Source organism: Lycium barbarum, chromosome 1, assembly GCF_019175385.1.
Source record: "Lycium barbarum isolate Lr01 chromosome 1, ASM1917538v2, whole genome shotgun sequence".
Lineage (NCBI taxonomy): Eukaryota > Viridiplantae > Streptophyta > Magnoliopsida > Solanales > Solanaceae > Lycium > Lycium barbarum.
In genome coordinates this window covers 152,326,849-152,345,396 of record NC_083337.1, presented here as the reverse complement: position 1 = coordinate 152,345,396, position 18,548 = coordinate 152,326,849, and the positions used below count along the sequence as shown (strand labels likewise).

General features: G+C 33.9%; 1 pseudogene; it reads left to right on the top strand.

Annotated features, from left to right (window-relative positions):
- The first annotated feature begins 1,405 nt into the window (after positions 1 to 1,405).
- LOC132616566 (uncharacterized) lies at positions 1,406 to 11,577 on the top strand (annotated as a pseudogene).
- Positions 11,578 to 18,548: the final 6,971 nt, after the last annotated feature.

Below are 18,548 nucleotides of genomic sequence, written 5' to 3'. Positions count from 1 at the left end.
CAGAATGTTCACCTTTGTACCTTGCCTTTTACGACCCACAAGATACAGGCCGTATTTTGTTTTACGGTCCGTATTTAATGATGTCTTTCCTAGGAAGAATGCTCCAATCCTAGGTCCTTTTATACGGTTGGGGAATACGGTCCGTATTGTGGTTTACGGTCCGCATTTTGGGTTTACGTCCCGTATTTAATGAGGTTGCCAAATTCCAGTGAGCTACTGTAATTCTCCCAATTTCAAGATCCACGTTTACGACCCCAGATTACGGTCCGTATTTTGGGTTTACGTCCCGTATTTAATGAGGTTGCCAAATTCCAGTGAGCTACTGTAAACCTCCCAATTTCAAGATCCACGTTTACGACCCCAGATTACGGTCCGTAATTTGCAATGTTCCTAACTTCAGTGATTTTCGTGTTGAACTAGATCTTCTCGAAATTTGGATCGAATTTCTTGGATCGGATGACATTCCTGGGCCCACTCAACCTTGTATTTACCATTTTCGGGTAGAAAAACACTTTTCCCCAAATCTTGACTTGAAAACTTTGGATTAAATGTCCCTTTGGAGAGTCTTCTTCCTTATGAAGATTTGAAGGTCTTTAAGAACACCAACAATTTCAAATTTTCAACTACCTTCAAATTAACTTGTTTTTCCGTCAATTTTTAGATTTAGACTCCCCAAGACTTGTAGAACAAAGCCCAATAAGTTTCAAGTCCTAATTTCACCCAAATAAACAAGAACCACTTCAAGTTCTTCAACTCAACAATGGTGAAAATATCAAAACAATTTGGAATGTCTCAAAACTTCGGATTTGAAACCCTAGCTACTAAGGAACCAGAATCTAATAACAAAACAAACAAAGTTTTTTTGGGGTTTTCTAGGATTTTCATTTTTTTTTTATATAGTAACAAACCCTAGGCTAGATTTGATAGAACAAATCTAATCCAAGCTCCGATACCAATTGATATGATAATAATAAAAAGGAAAGACAAGAAATAGACAAGAAATTAAGGATAGAATAGATTGATACAATTGAATAAGACTAAAAGACAACTATAACCATAAAAGGTTAAGACCTTCAATTAGATTACTCAAAAACACCAAACTCTTAAGGAGACCAAAAGGGATTGATTTCCCAATTAACCACCTTCTCAACAATTCAAACAACCAAAAGCTTCAACAAGCTCTCAAACACTCAATTCTAGAGTTTACAAGTTTCAATATCTCTCATCAAAATAATCCAAGTCTTCCATGAAGAAGAAGAGAACTATTTATACTATGCTAGAAATAAAAAATAGCAAAAAGACATAAACACCCTTAATGAGACAAGGGTCCTGTTTGGCTATTCTTCTTTCTTCAAAATCTTGAAATCTCGTTTGCAAGAATAGCCAACTCTTCATCTTTTAGCCAATGTGGAGACTTCTATTTCCTCTTCTTCTCCCCAAGCAATCTTCATCAACAAATGGACTTAGGATCCAAGGTGCTCATAAAAAATATACTCAAGAGCCTCTCGCTTCATGAATAGGCTTTGCAAGTGTTGTAGTTCCCGGGCTTGGCTCCTTGTAAATGGCCTTGAGGCAAGTGGGCTTGCATCAGTGGCCGTAAAAAAAAAAGTCTACTAATTTTTTTAAACCATTCAGAAAGTTACTTTGAAATTTGAATTATGAAACTCACATCCTCCTTAGTCCTCACGATGTTTCAGCATCGATCAGCACAAACACATTAATTTATGTATCCCAATGCGGTAGAAAATGCTATGTTGATTTGAACAAAACAGAGAAACTTGGAAGCCAATTGAATAAAGAATGCAATGACTTTCAACAAAATTTATCATGTAAATATATTTTTATGAATTCATTTTGACTGAGGCTCCTCATATTGGCAGGTTATGGGCCAGCGGGATATGCCTTTTTTGTTGCAGTTTATGCTAGACTAGAGGTAAGAATTACACTCTATTTCCTTGGTTTAAAATATGGGTGATGCTATTTGGCACAACTTGGCACAATTCTATTAAAAAGTCCTAATTATCCTTAATGAAGATTTGACTCCAATAGGTGGTATTTCCCTCCAAATTTTTCCCCTCCAAGACAAAGCAATTATTACACATAGCATGTTTAAGCTTTTCATTCTTCCAACACGTAGAACCCATAAATTTATCTTGGATAAAGATTCACTTCAATTTTTTTCCCTCTAATATTTTTATATAATTTATACATACACCTAATTTAGTTATTTTGTCAACCTATATATACGGTCTATCAATACAAACTACAAGTTAATGTACCGTATAAAAATCTTTTAAGCAATAGAAAAAGTACTAAATTACATACAAAAATTGTCTAATTTTTTGATGAAATTGCATTTATTTTATATAAACAATGATTGAATTGAATCAAAACATAGTAAAAATATTTACTCAATCCTATATAATATTTAGCTAAATTTAAGTAATTCAACATTTCAATTACAGTCAATCATAGTGTTGATTGCTTGTTTTATTCAGTTTTTTTTTTTTTTAAAATTGATTGAATTAAATCAAAACTTACTAATTGTTCCTCAATTATATATAATACTTATCTAAATTCTTGCTAGAATAAATCTTTAATTCAAAGTCAACAATAGTGTGACTACTTGTTAAACCCACTATTTAAAAAAAAATTGAAGTAAATCGAAATTTGCTAATTGTTATCCAATTCTATCTAATTCTTAGCTAAATTGAGATAATTGAGTGTTCACATTAAAGTCAACTCGGTGTTAACTAATTGTTACGTTCACTACTTTTTTATTTTCTTAAGTTGATTGAATTAAATCAGCACTTACAAAATATTTATTCAATCTAATCCTATCTAATGCTTAACAAATTGAGATAATTCAATGTTTTAATTAAAGTCAATCTCAATGTCAACTACTTGTTACATCCATTGTTTAAAAAAAAGTTGATTGAATTAAATTAAAAGCCGATAATTATTAACCAACCATATCTAATACTTAGCTAATTTGAGATAATTAAATGTTTCAATTAGAGTCAACCATAGTGTTGACCATTTGTTACATCTACTTTTTTTAAAAAAAATTGATTGAATTAAATCAGAAGTTACAAATTGCTTTTCAATCCTATATAATACTTAGCTAAATTGAAGGAATTCAATGTTTCAATGAAAGTCGACCATAGTGTTGACTACTTGTTACATCCTTTATTATTTTTTTAAAATTGATTGAATTAGATCTAAACTTGCTACTTGCTAATTGCTACTCAATTCTGTTTAATACTTAACTATTGAGATAATTCTATGTTTCAATTAAAGTCAACCATTGTATTGACTACTTTAAAAAAAAAATGATTGAATTAAATCAAAAGTTGCAAATTGTTATTCAATCCTATATAATACTTAGCTAAATTGAAGCAATTCAATATTTCAATTAAAGTTAATCATATTATTGACTACTTGTTACATCCACTGTTTTATTGATTGAATTAGATATAAACTTAGTAATTGCTACTCATTTCTATCTAATACTCAGCTAAATTGAGATAATTCATTGTTTCAATTAAAGTCAACCGTAGTGTGACTACTTGTTACATTCACTCTTTTTTCAAAAAATAAAATAAAATAATTGAATTAGATCTAAAGTTGCTCATTGTTACTTTTTTCCATTTAATACTTAACTAATCGAGATAATTTAATGCTTCAGTTAAAGCCAACCATAGTACTGATTATTAATTACATATACTTTTAAAATTAATAGAATTAAATCAAAAACTGCTAATTGTTACTCAATCTTATATAATACTTAGGTGAATTGAAGCAATTCAATGTTTCAATCAAAGTCAATTATAGTGTTGAGAACTTGTTACATCCATTGTTTTATTGATTAAATTAGATCTAAATTTATTAATTGTTGCTTAATTCTATCTAATAATTAGCTAAGTTGAGATAATTCAATGTTTCAATTAAAGTCAACCATGGTATGGACAAACTCTTATATCCACTTTTTTTTTTTTTTTAAATTGATGAAATTGAATCAATAGTTATCAACTTGTTTTACGTAATCTTATATAATACTTAGGTAAATTGAATCAATCCTATATTTCAATTAAAGTCAACCATAGTGTTGAACACTCTTCTTACATCCACTGTCTTTTTTAAAAGTTATTGAATTAAATCAAAACTTGTAAATTATTACTCAATTATATCTAATCTTAGCTAAATTGCGATAATTTAATGTTTCAGTTAAAGTCAACTAGCTGTTATATCCCGTATTTTTGAACCTCGGAGCATCTGCTGGGGTGGGGCCCACATACCGAGATTTTTTTTTGGAACATCTGAAAAGTCATATGAATCACATATGTAAAGTTAAACACAACTCATGAAGTACCTTTGGACCAAATCAAAGTGGAAACCCTCCAAACGAATATTTTTAAGAAAACGTTTTCGGGTGACCTGACTTTGGGGGGCAAAAAACTGTATTGTAAGTTTGGAATTTCGAAAATACCTTGAAATAGAAGTTGTAGATAATTGAATTAGCTTTCAATCCATAGGTCGGGGGTTCCCAGGTGACGTCGGTACAAGGAGTTATGAACGTTTTAAGGTCGAAAGGTCAGTGGGCTAGGCCCAACTCGGGACCAACCGAATTGGCCCAAAAAAAAAAAAAAATTTAGGCCCAATGTTTAAGGGGTGGCCGGCCAAGTGAGGCCCAACCCATGGCTTTAATGAATATTTCCATGTGCTAATTAATTATAAAGGGATCACTATCCCTTAGAAGGTTCAAGAGACTTAGAAGAGAAAGAAGAGCAAAACAAGAGCAAAAAAAAGAAGGCATTTCGGGTTTGGTGTGGAAAATTCACCACCAAAAATCTTGTGTTAAAATTTTGTATTTTGTGGTTTCCTTACTAAGTTGAGTCCCCTCTTCAACTTGGTGTAGTTGGTTTGGAGAAAGGAGGCCTTGGTTCACCAAAGTGATCACAAATTCAAGTAAAGAAGACTAGAGGAAAAGGTAAGAATTTATCCTTTATTCTTGTGTTATGGAGTTTTGTTTGGGTTGTAGTATATAGAAATGTGTTGATTGTATGGAGAAATGGAAGTTTGCAAAGTGGGTGTGTGGTACATATGTGTAGCCATGTGTATTTGTATATTGTATAGCCAAAAATGTATAGAATTCATGTTGTATTCTAGTTGTGAATGTGATGGAATTTATGTTGAGAATGAAAGTGGAATAAATTTGATTGAATGGAGAAAAATAGCATATGGCCGTGTGGTATATTTGACTTGGGAATGAAATGGATTAAGTTTGTTTAGAGTATTGGAGTGTTGTTGTAATGCTTGATATGTGAATGAAGTTAGAATGATATAAGTTTGTATTGAATTGGAATGTAGAAACTTATGTCGTTTTAGTATGGTTTTTCCGACATTAAGGAAATGAAGTTGTTTGGTTGTTAGTTGTGATGACCATTGATGAATTTGGAAGTTGGAAACTTGTTATGAAGTTGTATGCCAAAGATTTGATGTTTTGCATAAGTTATGATTTTGGCGGAAGATTGTATATCATGTATATCGAGTGTATATCTTAAGGAAAACGATATGAAATGTTTCTAGAACTATATGGTCATGATCATGATGGTTGTTGAATATGAAATTATTGATCTTAGTTGAAAGTTGGGTTGAATTGAAGATTATGTCAACTTGTGAGAAAAATGGCTAGTTGAAGGGTATTTGTGTTTTTAATGTTCATTGTTGATATTGTTGTTGTTGATGATTTATAGCCGAGTTGAATTCTCGGGGTGTCATATGTATAGGGGAAGTGCTGCCGAAATTTCGGTAGCCAAATATGCTTAAAGTTGAAATAATGGCATTAATAATTCACAATTGGTAAACTTGACCAATTGCAGTTTTTCGACGAAACGGGAAGTGAGTTTGGAAAGGCTTAAGGAGCGCGAACGGTATGTAAAGCAACCTCAATTCTTCCCTTGGCATGCCCCTAGTGTGTTAGGGTCGGATCTGGGCCTCGAAGGACCTCTTGGCCCTCGGAATCCGCAAGACAAAATTTCAGTTTTTCCTTCAGTAGAATTGAACCATTTTGATACGCTTTTTCTGAAATTATGCAATTTTGCTCTAAATTATTCAGAAAGTCATAGAATGTTTGTATAACCTTTTTAGGTGATACTATATGCTTAGAGGGCACAATTTGAGCCCGCCGCCTTGTTTGTCCCAAGGCGGGCCTGCTATTTACGGTTTTGCCCCTAATGTGTTAAAGCTTCCTTTTTAAGCGATTTTTGAAAGAAATGTTTTAATTACCCTACTAATCGCTTAACGAATATTATTTTAAATATTCTGTTAAATATTATAAATTATTTTGACACTCGGAATGACTTCGGGAAAGTTATACTTCTGTAATTTATTATGATATCCGAAATACATTTATTATGATTCCGTCCGACCCCATTGGATTTGTTTGTCTTTGATACGCTTCATCGAGTCTTTGAAAATATTTATTATATTTTTAAATTGCATTAGTCTCTCACTACTCTATTCGTGGATGTCCCAATGTTTCCCACACTGAGCCCGGGCCAGGATATGTTGTCAAGCGTAATTCTCTGCATTGTTCGCCGCGTCCCGATGTGAGGGGGCAGGTATACGTGTACATGGGTCTGTGGAGTATGATGTGCCATGTCCGCCTATTCTGATCTGATCTGTATGGCCATTTTGATATGACATTATATGATACGGGGCCACGCCCCTTTTTCTGATTCCTCTGTATAGTGGCACCAGCGTCGGGAGGGTGGCCACATTCTGTCTGCCGAGTCCCGTGTCAGGGACCGGATATGATATGATATGACATATGTTTCTGTACGCATTCTGTCTGTTTTGGAAATATGCATTTGACACTCTGGATTCTGTACTCATTTTCTGTAACCATTATGATTTGACTTCTGTGATTCCGCTTTACATATTCAGTACATATTTCGTACTGACCCCCTTTCTTCGGGGGCTGCGTTTTCATGCCGCGCAGGTACTGACGACAGGTTCGCTGATCCACACGTTTAGGATCCTATTTCTGCTATTTGGGGCGCTCTCTTCTACAGAGCCCATCTTTTGGTACATTCTGTCACTGCTATCTGGATATGTACTTTGTTCAGGGTATTACGGGGCCCTGTCCCGTCTTATGATTATGATATGTTCTGTAGAGGTCTGTGGATACATCTGTGTGGGTTCTGTACATATGTTTGGGATATTCTGTTCTGTGATGGCCTTATCGGCCTATGTGTGCCAAGTCTGCTTTTCTGCTAAATTCTGTAGCGACCACTAATATTATTATTATATTATTATTCTGTTAATATGCTAATTTGGGGTATCGGGTACGTATAGGTGCCCAGCTCGGGCACTGGTCGCGGCCCACGGGGTTGGGTCGTGACACTAGCTGTGGCAGCAATGGCTACGCCCCCAGGCCTCCGTGTAGAGAGAGAAGAGAACATTAGGTTTTAGATTAGATTATGTTCTAGTTGATTCATTTTTTTCGGCCCAACCATAGTGTTGACTACTTGTTACAATTTTTTTTTTTTTTTAAATTGACAAAATTAAATCAACACTTAACAATTATTTTACTCAATCCTAATCTAATCTTAGTTAATTTGCACTAATTCAATTTTGAATCGACCCATAAAACAAAACAGGAAAAAGCATCAATTTCCCAAAAAAAAAAGAATTTTAATCAGAATAAAAAAACGAAATATATACCCTTCTGTTATATTGAAAACCATCAATCTTATTAGTCGGTACAAAGTTAGTGAGAAGCATCTGATCACCACCAAGGTTATTATAAGAAGGAAGACAAAAAATTCTTAGCCATTAGATTGAGCTTGAATTTTTTCAACATGTCAACAATATGTTGCATATGATAATTATCTGGTTTATCCAATGAAGATATTTTTGGAGTTGTATTTTTTTTTTAAAAAAAAAGGCATGCAAATATGTACTTGGAATAAGTGTATTGCATGTTTTTTCATATTGAATGTTATTGGGAAGAAAAGAGTAATTGTGGTCTTGAAGAAAGAGAGTTAAATTTGAATTATTTTGACTTTTCCCTCTAACTTTTCAGGAAGAATATCAATGGAATAGAAAAAAGTAAAATTTATTGGTACACCCTCAAAGGCCATATGAAATTACATTAATATCCTAAAAAGGTGGAGTTATGTCATTTGTGGTTGTGACAAATATATTTTTCCGTAGAATATTGCAAGAAGCTGCAGAAATGTACTAGTTAATGGTAGAATGTTGTCTAGTGGGAAAAGATGACAGTTTTATGGACATAAACATGGTGTATGGTCCGGTCGTTTCCCATAATACTAGGTTGTGCATGCCTAAGTTTTGTACTTCAGAAGATACTCATAGAGGGCTTGTTGGAAAATATATATATATATATATATATATATATATATATATATATATATATAATCCAAGAACACAAGATATATGAAGAAGAACACAAAGATGAAGGTTTGGCAATATGAACAACGAATACAGAATTGGAGGCTTTAAACACGTACAAAATGTTTTTCTAAAAACGATATTTGCTCCCTCTCCTCTGCGAGATTGCTATGGGATTATAGGCAAATAATTTTAGTGGATATGACAAGCCTTTTGGAAATCTACACTGAGCAAACAGTGGAAAAATCCATTTTAGGAAAGCAAGAACTTTTCTGATTTTTCAAGAGCAAGATTTTGTAGAAGAGAAAAGAGTTTTGGAAGAAAGAAAGTTATTTTTTAGAAAGAAGAAAAAAAGTTCCTATTCAACATAACGTTAAATTGATTTTTATATACAAAATATTTAATAACCAACACACCCTTTTAATAAAAGACATATCCTTTCATTAAAAGACACCCTTTCTCTACAAAACTCTTTTGTAAATAATTTATATTTAAATAAAAATCCCGACAGGGCTCATACTAATTTTTAGTCAAGTTTCTTGCGCTTTTGCTTGACCAGTGTTCTAGTTGTAATTCAGAGAATGTTTTAATGTGCCTAGCTCAATACGTGAACTTTTTTGGAGTTTCTAAATGAACTGACTTTCACTGGTACATTTCTCATATAGATCCTTGCAATACCTGCCATTCCATTGACCATGACAGCTGGTCTTCTATTTGGCTCTGTCACTGGGACCATCATCGTCTCCATTAGTGAAACGGTGAGCTGGTCATTTGGTTCAATAGAGTCATGATGATGTACAATGTGTTCTCTATAGTGTGATATATGCACTCAGGTGGCGGCAAGTGTTGCGTTCTTGATTGCCAGATATTTTGCTCGTGAACGTATTCTTAAGCTGGTTGAAGGGAACAAGAAATTTCTTGCAATAGACAAAGCAATTGGAGAAAATGGTTTCAAAGTTGTTACTCTTCTCCGTTTGAGCCCTTACTTCCGATTTCTCTTGGGAATTATCTATATGGACTTACTTCAGTCGAGTTTGTGCCATATGTTTTAGGAAGGTGAGTCTCATTTTCTATTTTCACTTCCTACTTAACCTTTGGGCTAATGTCCAGATGTCTGAATTTCTGTGCTTTGGATTCACTTAGTGGATGACCTTCATTTTCTAAGATTTGAAAGAATTCAGATTCTGTCCATACGTGATCAATTACAGATGCCAAGAAAAGAAAACCTAACTTGTGGGGAGAAGAACAGTTTAAAGTTGTTTACATGTCTGTTATCTCTTTTGTATAGTGATACTGAAATCTTAATTTTGTACGGTCATTGATCACCTTGGCTGATGTTTAGCATTAGCCAAGCTGTTCTGTTGATGTTTGTGGCAAGGATTATTTTACATATGTGGAAGTAGCCTCTTATACGGATTTCTTTCTGTAAGAATAGAGGAATTGTTTGAGGGTATTGTGATGTTATAGCTATTCCAGACTGATTTAGTGCAAAATGTACTATTGCTTTTCGAGGACTTGTTTATTCACTTGTAAGGTATGCTCTTCTTTTTTCATTAAATCTTATCTTCAGTATGCAGTTGGCTAGGAATGTTTCCTGGAACATGGGCTGACGTGAGTGTTGGTGCATTTGGCCGTGCAATTACTGGGAGTTTGGCATTTGTTTATCTTATGCGCTTATCTGTGGAATCTTTGTCCCTTATTATAATCAGTCATTATTTCTGTGATTTTGTTCTTCCAGCCCTGCAGAAATGGTAATAGTATATGTTGCTACAACAACATACCCAATATAATCCCACAAGCTGGGGGCTGGGGAGGATAGATTGTACGTAGACCTTACCCCTACCTTGGAAGGTAGGGAGGTTGTTTCCGATAGACTCTCCGCTCAAGAGAAGGTGCAAAGACAATAATAATAATAGCAACATATAATGCGATAAATGCAGTCAAAGAAAGAAAGTAACAAACAATCAGGTTATAATAGAGATCTAAAAAAATAAGCGAAAGAACAAAGGTAATAATACTCCTAGTACGAAAAAGTCCTCGTGGCCCCCTGCTAGCCCTCTACCATGATACTCGACCTCCACACTCTCCTATCAAGGGTTATGTTCTCGGTAAGCTGAAGCTGCGCCATATCGTGCCGAATCACCTCTCCTTAGGACTTCTTTGGCTTACCCCTCTCTCTCCTTAGGCCCAACACTGCTAGCCTCTCACAACTCCTCACTGGCGCATCAACGCATCTCCTCTGCACATGGCCAAACCATCTCAACCTTTCTTCCCGCATCTTATCCACCACGGGGGCCACACCCACCTTGTCCTGAATCAGTTCATTCCGAATCATATGTCTCCTGGTATGCCCACACATCCATCTCAGCATCCGCATCTCTGCTACCTTCATCTTCTGGACATGCGCTTTCTTAACTGGCCAGCACTCCGTCCGATATAACATAGTCGGTCTAACCACCACTTTGTAGAATTTCCCCTTAAGTCTAGGCGGCAGCTTCTTGTCGCGCAATACACCTTATGCGAGCTTCCATTTCATCTATCATGCTCCAATACGATGAGTGACATTGTCATCAATCTCACAATTCCCTTGGATGATTGACCCCAGGTACTTGAAACTTTCTTCTTGGGTATGACCTGTGTATCAAGCCGCACGTCCTCGTCCTCTACCTGTATTACGTCACCAAACTTGCACTCCAAGTACTCTGTCTTAGTCCTGCTCAACCTGAAACCTCTCGACTCCAGGGTGTGTCTCCAAACCTCCAGCCTCGTGTTAACACCGCTTCACGTCTCGTCAATCAGCACAATGTCGTCTGCAAATAACATGCCCCATGGCATCTGTTGCTAATTTGTTCAAATTGAGATATTGTAGTTTGTGGCCTTTCCATCCTTGCTATTGATACACTTAAAGTTCTGTCATTTGGGGAGTTTTGATTTCTCTTAGTGTGGAAAAGAAGTACAATAAATTGAGAAATCACAAGAAATTCAGGAACCCCATCAATGTACTTATATTTCTTGATATTCCAGCAAGAAGAATCTCAAATTAGTCTAGAAGGAGGAAACCAACAGCTATTGACCCTTGGAGTAGGTTTATTATTTATAGCACTCTCTGCAGCTTATGTTACACGGCTCGCCAAGGTAACACTGATCATTTTCTATTAGACTATGCTAGTACTGAACATTATGTATTCTGATACGTGCATATGTTTGAGAGATACTTCAGGCATCCGGTCTAGTTAATTCTGTTGGTTGAGGATTAGTTTCTTCACAACCTATAAATTCTTGAGCAGTTTTTAGCTCTAGAGATACAGTGCGATCTTTGTTGGAAAAATTACGGCAAAATATCATTGGGCTATCTAGTTTACAAAATATGTACAAAGTGTATAGGTAGAGTATATTCTATACTAAATATACATTAACTATACAATACCTATACAAAACATATACATCCGAAGTGTATATTTTATACTAAATATTCATATACTATGCATACCTATAAACAACATATACACTCAAAGTGTATAGATAGTGTATACTTTGGCCGTTTTGGTAAACTAGTTAGAAATATTCTCTCACCTCATGTTGAAATATGATGAAGACACTAAATATGGTTACTAACGATAAGATGGAGTCATATATCAAACAATAAGGGTGGAATGGAAAAGAAAAATTGCATAACAATTCCATTGCGTCAAATTAGTTGTTACATAAAATGAAACTTTTCATGGTTAAGTAACAAAGCATTTATGATTTAACAATATAATATCACAAAATTAATTAAATACAACAAAATACAAACAATCGCAATATATATGGAGTAAAATTGTAGATGTATGTAATTCTCTCACAGAGGTTGGGCCGACGAGGCTGGGTCAAAAAAGGACTGACAAGGTTCTGAAGAAGAAATGCATATAACCCCTCAGGCGTATCTCATATTGGAATAAGAGAGAAAAGAAAAGGGCTATATACGACATAATAGAAATTTACATGATACTTACTTTTTGGCTTGATGATGGAGTAGCCCAAATTGACAAATCTGTATGATCTATTGATTAAAACGAACAATATGTGCCAGATGCTTGGATCATGACAATGTAACCATGATTTACAAGAATGAAGTTGGAGGTGGGTGATCTTGATTGAATATTTGACTCCACTTGCCCATCGAGCAAAACTTCGAGTTTAACAATTTTTTTACTTTTGACCTTGAAGATGGCCTTAGCCAAGTGGGGCTCAAAAGTTCTAGACTATTGATTTCCAAGGATATAATATTGAGTGTAATTTCCTGGAGATTAACTTATAATATGGTAAGAAGGGAAGTTACAAACTGTAGCTTCTAATGGATGAGATTTAATTCAACTTGCAAAGACCAAATTTGTACTACAAGATAACGAATCAATTTCGATGGACTGCGAGTTTGGTCAACTTTCAATTTAGAAAGTAATGTCATTAAATTATCAATGGATGTACTTAAATTAGATGCAACTATGCAAGAACGCCATTTAAAATACTTGAAATATTGCAAAGATCAGATTCTCGAATTAGAAGAATGCAAATTTTGTATATCCTTTAATTTTTTCTAATGTTTAAAGTATAAAAAATTAATACGAAAATAGAAATAATTGCTGCGATGAACAAAATATAATTAAGGTTTGAGATTGAGTGTCTATCCTATATGTTGGTTAAGATTGTTTTCAACATGTTTTGAAGGCTTTACGTTTTACATACTAAAAGTGAAAAGATTATTATTGTTAACATAGTTCAACTTATTATAACATGTCATGCAGTTACTAATTTTATCAGGTCATGAATTAACGCTTATATTAGAGAATTATTAATGATTATCTTATAATATATTTTACATTGTCGGTATATGAAATTTAACCTCTTTTTGGAAAAATAATAAAAAGAACTTCATTTGGAATACAAGGAGGTTTACAGGAAATGAAGGGAAAAAAGAAAGAAGAATAATTGCTTAGCTCTTAACATCAACAAAGATATCAAAATTTTCAAGTCAAAAGAAGTTGGTACTCTTAATTAGAAGGATAATCAATGGACAAATGAAACGATAATCCACTAATTACATATAAATAAAGGTAGTTGTACAAAAACAACTTAATCATGTCTCAGTATGTTTATATCATTGTCATTCTCCGATTGCTGAAAAAAATGTAAATTAACTTCAAGTTCAAGGGGAAAAAAGAAGAAAAAGTTAAAATCAAACCAATGAAAATAGGAAACAATTGTCTGCCATGAAATCTCAAATATGATAGATTAGCGGGAAAAAACTAATAGTAGGCAACATACCACTTCCCCAACTTCTAAAATAGTGGTGCAAGAATGAATGTGCCATTTTGCATCTTCTGTGCATCGTTATCGTCCCTGATCAATATGAGATCTGTATTATTTGTTCTTTATCTTCATGTTTTAAATAAAGTATTTTCTAAGAAAAAGCATTAATGGATAAGTTACAATTGACAGAGTAAGTAATGAGAGTTAATTCTCAAAATGAAGGACAAAAAGTCGAGTAAGTAATGACAGTTGAAACTCAAAAAGAAGGTAAAACCTCATCGATTCATCCGATGTTGACTCAAACTGGAGTCTATAGGCACTCTTTTCTCCCCCATAAATAAGGATTATATATGAATGTAGGCATTCCGCACAAAGAGCGAACTAACATGAAGCAGAAGCAAAGCCGGAAGTGATGAAGAGAACCAATGAAAGAAGAAACGAAGAGGCAAATTGAACACAACTAATCATCAAAAAATCAGTTTGGGTAAAAGGAAAGTAAAATAGTTAGTGTTATTATTTACCGAAGGAAAATTAAGCACTAATGATTACCCAAAATATTATTGCAGTACAATCCCGCAAATGGGAGACAGTATTCGAATCAAAGCCAAATAAATTTACATCGATACTTATCTAAGTAAATGCATTGCACTTCACAAAGCCAAGTCCCGCAACATACAATCTGAGATCTGGAAAGACGGAGAAAATTCTGAACGATTATTCCTGACAGGTCAACCATACATGTCGTGTATAATAGCAGATCCTAAAGCATGATAAACATGAAAGACCATCAATGAAGAGTAAACATGCACATTATTACTTTATGTTTCATGAAAGATGAGAGTATGCCAATATTCATTAACGTGCCTTTATCTAATAGTAGTAAGTATTATCTAATACGTAAGTGTATTTTACAATTGAGTTACGTTATAGAAATATATAGGGTGTGTTCGGCATGGAGGAAAACATTTTCCAGAAAATGTTTTTCAATTTTCTCATGTTCGTTTGGTCAAAAATTTTGAAAAACATTGAGCACCCCACCCCACCCCGCACTCCTACCCCCGTCACCCCCTCCCCCCCCCCCCCCATAATATTTTTGAATTTTTTTTTTGACATTTCTTTTGATTTTTTGCACCCCCAACCCCCCACCCCACCCCGCACCCTATCCCCACCACAAAAAATATTTTTTTTGAATTTTTTTTTGACATTTGTTTTGATTTTTTGCACACCAACCCCCCCCCCCCCTCCCCCCTCAAAAAAAGAAAAGAAAAAAAAGTTGATAATTATAAAAATTAAATGTTTGCGTGGTTAAAAATTAAAATTTTTGAAAGGGGTGATGGGGTATTTTGGGTGGAGCGTGTCTGGGGGTGTAGAAACCCGCAAAAGACAATAAAAAATGTTGGGGTTGAGGTTGGGGAGGGAGTTGTTAGTGTGGAATGGGTTCCACACAAGGGGGAGGGGGTGATGGGCGATGTGATCTTGTAGAAAATTTAGAAAAAAAATTAAAAACTTCAAAGGTGGATGGGGGTAGGGTGCGGGGGGAAGGGGTGTATGGGTTAAAGGAGTGGTTGGGAGTGGGAATGCAAAAAATAAAAAAAATAAAAATGGAGGGAGGGGGTGAGGGTAGGGGTGGGTGAGCGGGAGTGGGGTGTGGGTGGGGTGGGAGGTATGGGGTTGAATTGGAATTGGTGAGGGTTGGGGTGGGAGTGCAAAAAACAAAAAAAAATAAAAAGAAATTTTTTTTTGGAGGGAGTGGGGGTATGGAGTTGGTGAGGCTTGCCTGAGTATTTTTTGAAAAATATTTTTATCAGTTAAAGGAACATGAAAAAATAAATAAGAAATTCACTTATACATTTTCCAGGAAGTACCGAACACACCCGTAATGTAATTTACCCATTGTAAAATAGAGGTAAAACAGAAAAAAGTCAGAAATCGAGAAAAATACCAAAAGCCTATACTTTTCCTCCTCCGACCACGGGCTTCTGTCCGGTGGCATAGCTTTATTCGAGTAGAACACTTCAGCCGAAGTGTTTTAGCCAGGATATTTTTTTAACTGGATCTAAGTACAATCATTGTCAAGAATAACAGACAAACATACCGATGAATGAAAATGGCTAAAAGTCGGCGTAAGATTAGACTTTGAAACAAAGAAAGGACTGAAATTGACAGAAGGAGAAACACGGAAGAACCGCTGAAGCCCAAGGGCACGACACTAACCAAACAAATTTGAAAGGAAGAAAGAGATATTTACCTTGGTGAGTACCTATAACGAAAGAGAAGATGAGAAACGTCTGGGAAAAAGAGGAAGAAGCGTCCTTTTAATTTGCAGGGAATAGAGGCTACAGTTGAATACCCTATTTTCCTTAATTAATGACGTTTTAAAATTGTTTTAATTAGGGAAAAAGCCAAAAAAAAATTGATAAAAAAGATAAATGCAAATGCTAGCTTTTGAGGCATGCCACATTAGCGGACTTACGTCCTGCTTTATATAGATATAGATAGATAGATAGACTAGAAAATTTACCAGCGCTTCGCGAGGCCATAGATTATCTCATTACACTTGCAATTAATTTTTCTTTCTAATATTTGAACATTAATATTTTTTTTTTAAAAAAATATCGTAAAAAAATTTAAAATGTTGAGAATATTTTTCCTTGATATATTTTTGTGTACATTAACAGTATGAATTCTTCGACTTCCCGGCATAATATACACTGAATGCCTTCAGCAAAATGAAATTAAATGTTCATAATGCTTAACATAAAACAAAAACAAATAATTATATAATGTAAGGCATATATAAAAAAAATATAAAACAAATTTAATAACGAATCATTGTTGTAGTTATACAACGGGGTCTCTTCGAACAGTAAATATCCCTGCTTTGACGATTAGTCGTTCAAGGCAGGGAAAGGGATCACCGATTAGTCGTCAAATGCACTGATCAATGCGGTACAATTAAATTATAAAATAATAATCAAGACATTAAATATGCATATAAGCTTTTCTATCTCTCTTTTGAATTTGTAATTAACTTCTCTTTATTAAAAAGATTTTATCAAACAAAATGCGTAAAAGAGCATACAAGTTTTCTAAATAAAAAAATGTAAGTTGGGTTAAAGTAACACAAAGCTTATTCACGGAGAAGCCAACTACATATGTTGCAAGACCTATTTTATAGCTAATTGTTGGTAATGTGTGCAGCAATGATTATTAGTTTAGACATTAGCTAAGAACTACATGGAACAAATTATTTAATAAATATTTGAAGGAAAAAACTTTTAAATAAGAGAAATAATACTGCAAGAAAATGTTAAAGTTGAATTTGTTGATTCAAAATTTCAAATCTAGTCAAATATTCAACAATTTTGGAATTTTTTTACTATGGACCTCATTAGTATCATGTTAATGATCACCTTTAAGAATTTAAACCCAGTCGAATAACACCACCAAAAGAGAAAAACGAATCCAAAATAGAAAAGAAAAAAATTAGATAAGCTATATATATGATTAGATGATAGCGTGTATTCTTAAATTTATGATTGAACTCTACAGATTGCGTGAATCATCATCATCACATCTTATTCGCATATTTTCCACAGACACGATTATTATCACGTATTCTTATTTGCATAAATAATGTATCAATCACTACCATACAACTTTGATTTTTTGGATTTTTCAACTCTGTAATTTTTATCATGAGATTTTTAGATTATTGAACAAACAAATTCAAACGGAGCTTAAACAAAACAGAGCTACTAAAAATAACAAAATAATAATAAGGAAGCATACTAGTGGAATAGAAACCAGAACCAATATGACAAATATAAAGTTGTTAAAATAGGTGATGGTTATGTTATGGTTTAAATATTATTTTTTTATGTAAATGAAGCGATTCAATTTGCTTTTCCTTAATTCAATATGGTTTTTTTCTTTAGCAAAATTTCAGCCAAATAAAAAAAGTAAAGAACTTTTATCGTACTTTCTTGTCCATGCCAATTACAATTGTCAGTTTTCCTTCTTGAGTCTCCTTGCAAAATTGTCATTCTTTTGCAAAATCATGAAAATAATTATATAGTACTTTCTTTACGTTTGTTAGCTTCTCTTATCATTTCATTGCTATAAATAATTTAAAAATTTTGAAGAGCGAAAATTAATAATTGAGTGACACCATACATGCACAGTAGATGAAATTGTAGAAGATGCATAACTATATGCCCAAAAGTAGAAGCCAGGTTACTGTTAAACTTCAAAGCGTAAATTAGTGATAATAAGTAGGGTAAATAGAAAGGAATAAACTCTATGTTGATATCTAAGTAATGCACAACATAAAGAAACAACGGCAAAGTAATGGGCAGTTGAAACAGATAAATTTTGGCAGTTTACCATTGATTTTTAATACAGAAATGTGTGGGCATAGGAATAGGTGTGAGTTAATTCAGCAATTACCAAGGAGAGAGAAAAGTTGAATTTTACACTTTAAAAGGAAACGTCTTAGGAGAGAGGGAAGTTAGGTTTTTTTTTGTTTTGTTTTTTTTTTAAACGTTTCAGTAACAATGAAGGAGAGAGAACGTAAAATTTTGAGACCACTATTTGTAAAAGGCAACGTTTTGAAACATTGGAGACAACTATTTTGAGAGGTTATGTCTAATCATTATTTTTGTTAATTAATTTAAACAATTTTAAAATGAGATAAAAAGCAAAACTTTGAGAATAAAGATAAATAAATTTGCTGGTTTTAAAGGCATGCCACATCCGCGAGCTTATGCCTAGCTTTATATATTTATATAGATTCTCAAGAGTTTCTAGTTGAGACTGTGCATATGCAGGTAATTAATACA